Here is a 10,984-nt window from a genome sequence, read left to right as displayed (position 1 = left end):
AAAGAAAGTAAGATACCTAAATTAAAAAATTGTGATAACCATCGTTGTTAGTGGTTGATTAGTATGATTTTTCCCTCTAATTCTTCTTTCTTTTTCTATTTATAGATACTATATATCCTAACATTTCCCAAGTCAATGGAGAAGCTTACTTGGAAAAACACTATATAATATATTTAATTTCCTAATTAATTGGTTGATATATTGTCCATGATTGTGACCTTTAGCCTTTAGGGAGTTCAAAGATACTCACCTTTCATTACTTTGATGAGCCATCATATTGTGACCTTTAGGTATAGTTCAAAGATACTTTTAGCCAAGTAACATCATTTTTATTATTAAATCATCAATTTCATATATGGTACTATCTTTTCATGGTAACATAAGTAGAAAAAAAAATTAAGAATATTGGCTAGTAACAATAACAACATACCTAATGTATTCTGACAAATAGGGTTTCTGGTAGGCAATGATCTAACGGAGGTAAAGATACTCAAAAGTGATACGAGCACATAAAAAGCGGTTCGACGGTGTTTTTTTCTGTTTTATTCCTTCCTCGGCAAGCTTGAGAGTTTTCTGATGTAAGCTCCCTGGGTACGGTTTTGGAGTTCATGTACATGCCTTATTAGGGAGCTGCTGACTTAAGGTATCACGTTGAAAAAAATGGAATGTACGCGGATCTTACCTTTTTGGACAGAGAAGTTGTTTCTAATAGACTCTCGACTCAAAAAAAAAGGAAATCGAGGTAGGTTTACACGAAAAAAATATAACAGCACACTATAGCAAGTTACAAAGCAACTAAAACAATATACCAAGAAAGAAAAGGGCAGCCCAGTGCACTAAAGCTATCGCTATGCGCAGGGTACGAGGAAGGGCCCCACCACAATGGTGTATTAATATTGTACGCAGCCTTACCTTGCATTTCTGCAACGAGGCTGTTTCCAAGGCTTGAACCCGTGATCTTCTGATCACATGACAACAACTTTACCAGTTACTCCAAGGCTCCCCTTGAGATACCAAGATTGGAAAGGAAAAAAAAAAGGCAAGAATATTGGCTAGTAAGTAGTTTCAAATTTCTATACATAATTTTTACAAGTAAACCACATAATTACATTCTTAAATTAATCAAAATCAAGAAACTTTTCATGGCACTAGAAATAATATTTGCAGCATAATGTATAGGCAAAGATAAAGCTGCAATTCCTATACAAATGGACCATTGTTTAATTCCTAATTTTTTCCAATGATCAATCTTTGACATAATCTGGATTAATATAACTTGTAAAACAATAATTATCCCTATAATTACACTACTAACCATAATCAATAACCATTTTCTCCTTCTGATAATTGTCTTTGTGATCATCTCAATGGCACTAATGATCAACAAAAAAACTTGGCATAATACATAAATATTGAAGATCATGGTACTCAACGATGCATCGTCGACGCGAAAAATTGATTTTCCCTTCATGCTGAGGATCAATAGAAGTGTAACTTGTAACATAGAATGAACAACTATGTTCCTCAACATGTTGTTGGTTACAATAGGTGCACCCATGCCATAATCGGCCTTCAGTTCAGAATAATTCAACGTGATTTGATCAACTTCGGAATTAGAGTACTCATGATTAGGCTTTATGGCTGATGTTATGATAGCCAAGAAAAATGCACCAAGAATTTCCATGATTAGATTTACCCACAACAATTGAATTGGTGTCAATTGTTGGTCTTGATCACTTGTGGGGTTGAAAATTAAGAGAACAAAATTTGAAGTGAAGGCAGATACATTGAGTATCAATTGCAACTGTATGAACTTCTCGAAATTTTTGCATATGTACCTACAATAACAAAAATTACGCCTCAGTCCAGAATAAGTTGGAGTCACAACGACGAGAGTAAAACTAAGTATAGGAAAAACTCGATACTAGTAGAGTTAAATATACTAACATGATGAAAATATAGTCTCGACTAATTGATATTGCATAGGCATACTTACCTGCCCAAGATTAATATGGCTAGGATCTTACCAAAGTTCGAGTCAACGACAGTAATATCAGCATCTTCTTTAGCTAAGTCCGCACAGTTTTCCCCGAAAAAAATCCCCACATCAGCTTCTTTTAGAGATGGCAAGTCTCGAATAAACGAACCGGTTGCCGCCACGTGTACACCTCTCTTTCTCAAGCAATGCACCAATAGGAGTTTATCAGCTGGAGAACAATTGGCCATCACTTTAATTTTGTGACATATATTAATTTGGGCTTCTTTTGTTTTTTTTCTAAATTCAGCAGCTTCAATTATGGATCCTTGTAAATCTTCATCAACTCTTAAAATTCCAGAATTAATAGCCATTAATCTTGCTATATTCAAGTCATCATCCACCATTAACTTGATCTCAATTCCAGATTTTCGACAAACTTCAATAGTTCGTCTCAACTCAGTTGAATACGGATTCTTGAACACCACGATCCCTAAGAAACTCAAGCCATCTTTCACGATGATAGTACCATTTTCTTCTCGCGATACTTGTTTATACGCGAAACCAAAGCAATGAACATCATTAGATACTATAGTATTCGCGATTTTTCGATGGAACAACTCTCTTTTTTCTTCATCTAGGGTTTGTATGGTGCAATTATTAACATCATAATAGTTAGAACACATTGATAAAACTAGCTTTGGTTCTCCTTTCCAATGTACATGCAAAATTTCTCCAACTTCTTCTTTGTTTCTCTTTAATATCACCCCACATAGTCCTTTACTTGGATAACAATTTTCATGGTTTAGAATGCTACAACTTCCATGAAATTCTTCAATATTTCCACCAAGCACTTTCTCAGCCCAAATAAGAAGTGCATCTTCATCCACATGACCTATTATATTCATGAAAATTCCTTCGAGTAATGTATTACGTACTTCCTCAATAAAATCTGCATGCAGTGAAGTAGCCAGAAATCTTGTTAAGAGAATTCAAAAAGCTAAAAAATACGGTTTGACCTGTAACTTATTATTTTCAACGAATGATATTCAACTAACCAATCTTGATGATTGTGCATGGCTATGTCACTATAAAGGGGATTCAACAGTTATTATATAGATGAAGGGGATTCAGTTGAAACTTTTTCTTACCTTTAGCTCCGCCACTGACTGCAGACACGTTATTGATTTTCTCGAAACCAATCCATAAATCAACCAAAGCTACATAGTTCAGAACTAAATCAGATGTTTTGCTAAGGCAAAGGGTGGTAACAAGGGCTCCATTGGCACAAGATGGAAGCTTATGAACAATAATTTGTTGGTTCTTTTTCATATCTTTAGATGCATATAGAAGAATAATGAATATCCCTAAAGATAATCCATCTTTTAATGAAAACACCAAAATGCAAACCATAGCTACAAAGCCATTAGCCTTATTGGTGATGCCATAATCACCATTACCACCTCTATTTCTCCTCATGTATTTCGTGGCCTCGTTCATCATTTCTTCCATGGTGTTCTTCACGCCTTTAGGATCGCGATCTTTATTGCAACACCATGACTTGTTCCACAAGAAGCATCGAAAAACTTGCACTACAAGTATGATCAATGAGAGACTCAATGACAGTTTATCCAAGAATGAGCTCATTTCATCTATTGATTTTTGAAGCTTTGAGTACTCATGATGACCATCATTCTGGAAACTTGCTACGCGTTTCATCAGTTTGATTCTCTCTTTGTTTTCGCCAACTGCAGTCACCAGAAAGTGACAGTTACCTTCCACTAATTTTGTACGATCAAACAAGACATGATGCAACTGTTCGCGTACTAAATGACTAGTACCATCATCGAACTTGTATGAGTCTCCCTGAATCAAAATTCCATCAGCAGGGACCTGATCTCCAGATTCCAAAAACACAATATCGCCCACCACTACTTCAGAAGTTGGAATTTGTACTAGTTGTTGGTGTCTAAGAACCCGAATTACCTTCTTTTTACGCGACATTCTCTTCTTCATGATCCACCTCGCCTTGAAAAACCTGTAATCAGAGCTGGCAAAATTAGCTCATGAAATCATAACCATCCAAGCTTTGTACTGCAAACAGGTGAATCAACCCGATTCAATGAACAGATACAGCAATATTCCAATAAACTCGCTCAAGTTTGAATTGATTATTGATTCACCTAATGCATCAGAAACTCGCTCAAGTTTGAATTGATTATTGATTCACCTAATGCATCAGATTGATATCTAGCCCAAATTGATTCATTAGACATTCAAAAATACATTTTTGAAATTTGGTGTGTTAGATATATAGTCATATTAATGAAAAATAATAATTTTATGAGGTAATGAAAAGTTATAAAAGAACAAATAAAACGAGTAAAACTTAGTAAGAGTTTAACTCATTTATCAACCCAAGTAACTTTTGAACATGTCAATAAGCCGGTCACTTGCCAAATTCAACTCAACCCGTTCATTTGCCACCTATACCTGTATGTAACGCTGAAGTTTAAAACAAGAAAAATTGGCAAGAAGATTATAGCAAAATCAAACAACGCTTCTTGCAAACCATTCCTCTTGATCCCAATCACAAGAGATAGCGCGACGCAACAAAGGAGAAGGATAATTGTAGTGTCTTTGAATGCTTCAAGTGTTAATTCACGTAAACTCTTTTTGGTGTTAGATGTAACTGGAGAATGAAAGTTGTTGTTTGAACCAAATGTGTTACGACGACGATAGAGATCGTTAGCATCTCCTAATATGCCTGAAGTGGTACTTGTTTCAAGTGCATGAAATAGTTGTTGAAGGGTGAAAGTATGAGGATTTGCTAATTCCTCTACACTTATTGAGAAGTAATTAGAGTTGATGGTGGTCTCATTACTCATTGATGATCATGTGTGCAACAGATTAATCTTGTCTAATTTGGTGTTTTTAAGAAAAGTACTTTGGTTTGTGTGTTGTAGAAAGAGATGGAGGAAAGAGAGGTTAAATTATATATTGTAGTGGACAATATATAGAATTTTAGAGAATTATATATGTAGTTAGTTATTAGAAAACTTTCCGTTTTCGCTGTTTCGCTCGTTTGACCATCCAAACAGCTCTGTCGACAGCTCTGGGCAATCCTTGGTCGCTCCACAGCATGTCTGGGGCCACTAGTCGATGTTCGGCCCAACATGCCTGGACACTGAGCCCACCTCGAGAACTGTGGGCTAACGTCCGTCGATTTGACCCGAAAATGATCCGTTCGTGTTCTTTTGCCCGTTTGACCACTCAAATGGCTCCGCCGGGCTACCCTTGGTCAATCCACAGCCCGCCTAAGGAGCGTCGATCGATTTTCGACCCAAAAAACCCCAGGCCCACCCCGAGAACCATAGGCAATTACAAGGTAATTTTCTTAATAACTATTAATATATGATATGGTAAAGATACTAATTAAGTAGCATGATGTGATAGTTTAAGTAGTAGTAATTAAAAGTGCCCCCTCTCTCTACTCTCTAGTAGCTTAAAGTTTTAAACGAGATTGTCTCACACTTCAACATGTAACTAGAGTGGATAGACTTCTGAGTTGAAATATCACCACTCATTAATCCAAAAAACAAAAGATATTTTCATGTGTTTTGGCCTATTAAAAAGTGACGAGCCTATATATATATATGAAAGTGCGTGTTCAGACATGCGTAATATAATTATGTAATTAAAAGTTATGTGCTTTCTTTCTCTCTCTCAACCGTTTAAAATTTTAGATAAGATGATCGTGCTTTTAACTAATAAATTACAACCATGGAAAATTTCTATGAGCTTTCTCCAAAGACTAGTGTTTACTTCACAAGAATATTAAAAAGTGATTATATATATATAATTACTACAAAACGAAGACTTTAATTTCTACAGTTCAACTAATCTTGAAAAAAGAATTTCAATAAAAAGCTTGTCTTTATCAAATCCTACTCACTCATTTTTTTGGGAGTGGGGACCTTCTTTTCCATGTTAGTTCATCGATCATTCGTAAATTTGGCGAAGAGCATGTAAATTTTCTTTTATGCATATTGTGTAAAGGATATGCAAAATTAAATACACATTCATAATAACTTTACATTTAGCCTATATACACAACATAATCTTCGAACGAAAAGAATGTGCACCTGATCAGCTGGAAAGATAAATCTAAGCCTATTAAAATTATAAATAAATACTAATAAATAATACGTGTCATAAATTTAGATTGTAACTTATCATATAGTCAATGAAAATGGAAATTAATGCTATAGAGAAGTGGAAAAACATTGAGAACGATAGAAGCATAAGCTGCCGGTGATAATGATATTAATATCTATTCCCTCCGTTTAAAAAAGAATGATTACTTTCTTTTTTAGTTCGTTTAAAACAGAACGACCTCTTTTTCTTTTTAACAACTTTTTAATTTTAACTTTCCACGTGACATGTTTAAGACCACAAGATTGAAGGGCATTTTGGTACATTTGATATATCTTTAGTTTAACACCACAAGATTCAAAAGTCTTCTTTATTTTTTTAAACTCCGTGCCAAGTCAAATTAGGTCATTCTTTTCGAAACAGAGGAAGTATTTATTTTTCCAAATTTTCCAAATACTGCTCCCTTCTTTTTATTTTATTTATCTCAAGTTGACTTTGCATCTCTATTTAAAAATTATTTATTAGGAGTTTATGCATTTGAAAATCTAAATTTAATTTATAGTACTTTATATAATTATTTAATAATAAGAAAAAAAAAATATTATTTGCGAGGAAATCTAAACTTTAGATATACAATAAGATTTTGATTCCAACATGTAGGGGCCATAAGATTTTAATTCTAACACATAAGTCCAAAATAAACGATGGAATATATATTTTTTGTTGATCAATTTTTTTATTAACTGTGCCAATTTTCAAATCCATTGACAATTTCCAGGAAACTACACCTAACAACAAATAGTTTACAAGTAGAAATTCCATGACATTTAGTTAAAAAAATACAAGGTCCACCAACTACTTTCTTGTCCTTCATCTTTATTCATCTACTATTAACTTAACACACACTTTAAAAGTAACAAGAGTAATTTACTATATCATTTTTTAAATATAATAAATTTAATATTTTATAAAGATATTGGATCATAAATAATTTTTAATACCAATAAAACTGACACAAAATGGTAAATTAACCATTAATTTTCTTACCTTAGACAAGTATTATTGGATAATTAAATATCTATTTTTAATCCCAAGAACAAGTAAAGATGGAGAAATACAACCATAACCATCACTAGACATGCATGAGATTTGTTTATTGAGTTGGAGATTTTGGTCAATAAAGTGCAACTAATTTTTTTTAAAAAAACTATAACTATATAAGTAACGTACTTAGCTTGTTGATCATTCGGTGCAAGTTAAACTATATAAACAACTTATTGATTAATCAGTATAATTAGTTAAATTAACGTAAGCATGACTAAGGTAGACCTTACATCACTAGTTATACAACGGACTTATGCATGCATTTGTTGTTGTTTCGTCCGAACTCAATAATTTTGGTATAGACGTTTATATGTCTTATACAAAAAAAATCAATAATTAGTATTCGAATAGATTGAGAGAATATTTTCATACTTGAATAAGTTTAAATTAAATTATACATACCTCAGACATTACTTATACCATTAGAGGTGTCAATACAGGTCGACTCATTCCATTTGGACTAGCCCACATGGGCTGTGAGTTTGACAGGTCAGACTGAGTTGGTCCATCAAAATAATGGGCCAAAAAATACCAAACTCACACCATTACTCAATGGGCTGCGAGCCTCACAGGTCAGCCTACTTTTTTAAAAATAATATTTTATAATTTTAATAAACTTAAATATTACCAGAAAATATCACATAGTGTTAATACTTGTTAATCAAGTCTCCACTACCCCAAAAAATACTCCTAATAGTGAAATTAAATAACTTTTGACATGATATTCTTCGAACTAAATAAAAATACTAATAAGCAATTTAAATAGTTGCATGTATTTGACTTGTGGGTTGACCCACGGGTTAGCCCAACCCACATTGCTCAAGCACCATGGGCCACAAGCTTATTCGAGCCTGGCTAAAAAGCTCTGTTCTTAAATAAGCTACAAAAATTGAAGTCCAACTCCATCAAATTACAGGTTGGGTCGGGCCGTCCCAATGGGGCTGACCCATATTGACGGCTTTATATACCACTAGGGAAACTAACCGTGCTTCGCTCGGTGCTAAAGAATTAATTATATTTTTCGATTAATTTTATATTCACTTTAGATTTATTATCTATTTGTAATATTATAACTTGTTATAATTATATTATGAAGAATGTTTTCGTTTCATAAAAGAAAAGAAAATTTAATAATTTAATATTTATTAAATGATTGATAGTATATTCTTTATCAATGAGTTAAAATACATTCTCTAATAACAATTTTATTTCATTTCTATTTCACATTCAATGAAGTTGAGATTTTAATTTGAAATAATTATTTTTTTTCAATAAAAAAGCATGAAAAAATTAAGTAGATCCTTGTGTAAATACCCATAATTCCTCTGCACCGTACCGGGTTATCAACAAAATTCAAAACCTTCTTCAACATTTCATAACTTCCTTCTCCATACATTTTTGAAGTGTACAATATTATACGTTACAAGATTAAAATAACTACACAAGACTTTTTATGTAGAATTGAAATATTGTATATATGATGATTCTTAATTATCCATTTACAACTCTTAATTTTCTTTAGTGAAAATTATTAAGAGCATGAGTTATAAAGATGGTAATATGTGAGTTAAAAGCACAAAATTAATGAATATTATTATAATAGAAGTTATGGGAATGTGAAGTGGAGTAAGTTATGAAAATGACTTATTAAATAAATTATTTAAGAAAAATAAAAATACTTTAAAATAGATTATTATGTTATCATTATATAGTGAAATGGAGACAACAATATAAAAAAAACATAAGAAAAAATTAGATACAATTGGAGGCCATAAAGAAGTGAACTTCACCTCTTATATATTTGTTTTTTAAAAAACTTTAAGCATTTCAAAAAATGACATAAAGAAGAACGCTATAAAATAATATAAGCAATATATATCCATCATAGCAAGCTAATGAATTGTAACAATAATTAGGGAAGACGAAAGTCTAAGCCTGTAACATATATATTTGAACAAGATGGAGAAAATCTTTCTTTATAAAGAGAAACTGTTGAGATGCCTAGCATTAAGTAAAAGCTATGGAGAACAATAATTTGATAAATTGATATTTCTATTTCTATTTTATTTGAGTTCTCTAAAAATCGAAGAGTATGTACCATCTCAGTATGGGACAATTACGAATTCATTTGACCTAAAAACCTCGCTCCCGCGATAAGTTTTTCTTTTTCTTTTTTAAGTTTCTCATATAGTACTTGGAACCTCCATTCGAGTCCGATTAATGCGGATTCACACCGGATAGGATTCATTCGAAGATATCGCTCCTACTAAAATTTTTTCTACACTAAGAGCTCAAAACAAAGACTGATTAAGGAGCACGCCCTCCAACAACAAATTTCAACTTGCAAACGAATGAAAAATTTAATGTCTAACCAAATAAATTGTATTTTGCATTACTAAACCTTCCATTGGATAAACAGTTTCAACTTAAAAACAAATCATTATTTTGACAACAATAAGTAACCTGCAAAAAGAGGGAAAGATTAGATTTTTGTAATCAACATTCAAAGTTTGCATTATAATTTAAATATTAACAGAATCAAAGTCAATCAAAAATAAAATATACCAACAAGACACTAAATATACCAAGAATGAGATTTAAGTCACACATTAGTATACATATGACAATATTGTCATGAAATGCTATTGTTACCTCTTTATATCAAACAACTTCATCTACACCATCTTTTTTATAAGATGATGATAATATACATTAAAATCAAAGATATAAAACAAAACTAAAACAAAAAAATAAAAAAGAAAATAAAGGAGAAGAGAAAAAAACATGTCATAATACCCTCCCAAAAAATAAAAAGATTACATATAATATGAAAAATAGAATATGAATAGACAAAAATAAATTGTTCAATTAGTAGCCATTTATTTTCCTTATTTAATGTGCAGTTTTTTTTTCTTCATAAATATAATGACTTGTAAAATATTGAAAAAACTCAAAAATAGGAGAAAAAAGATAAATATTTTTCTTGACCTATGAAGCATACCACATATTTATAACTGATGGTAGAACTTAATATAGAGATTATGTCTTCATCTTTTCTTTCAAGGACTGATTTGTTATTTCTATATCCTAAATTATCACTTCTCTCTAAACCTGACCGAAGTTTCTCCTTTACTTGTAGTATATAATAGATGAGAGTCTGGTGTAAAAAATTTTTGTTTAGTAAATTTGTTTAAATTTCATTCTAAACCTGCATATATTTCGGGGTCTATTTTTATTGGTTTTATTAAACTTATGTCTTTATTTCCCATTATTTCAACTACATCATTTACTTTTAGTTTAAATTTTATATTACTACTTAAAGTTAATTTTCCAATAAACCCTATGCACATTAATAAATTATTTCCACCATTCATTTCTTCGTACCCTTTAGTTTGGATTCCTATTTTAATGTTTTTTCCAAATTCTTTTAAGTTCATTAGGAAGTCTGGACTTATATAGAATATTCCTCCATTATTTGTCATATCTACTTCAGTTAATCCTATTATTGACTTCTTAATGTCTGACCATCGATCATCATATATTGTTATTAATACTTTGGATCCTAGATTTTTTCTAGTTAGACCTTTTATTCCTTTAACAATTAAACCCCATATGCATCAATATCATTCTATTATTTTTTATATGTCTTAAGGAATTAGCATTTACTAAATCTAGTATTTTAAAATGTTCTCCTATAGCCAATATTTGTTCTTCCCTATAATGTCTATATAACTGATTGTCTGTAGAAAA

General features: G+C 31.7%; 1 pseudogene; it reads right to left on the bottom strand.

Annotated features, from left to right (window-relative positions):
• Window positions 1-1,105: 1,105 nt before the first annotated feature.
• LOC107876934 lies at window positions 1,106-4,051 on the bottom strand (annotated as a pseudogene).
• Window positions 4,052-10,984: the final 6,933 nt, after the last annotated feature.

Source organism: Capsicum annuum, chromosome 7 (genome assembly GCF_002878395.1).
Source record: "Capsicum annuum cultivar UCD-10X-F1 chromosome 7, UCD10Xv1.1, whole genome shotgun sequence".
NCBI lineage: Eukaryota > Viridiplantae > Streptophyta > Magnoliopsida > Solanales > Solanaceae > Capsicum > Capsicum annuum.
This window is presented reverse-complemented; position numbering and strand designations above follow the sequence as displayed.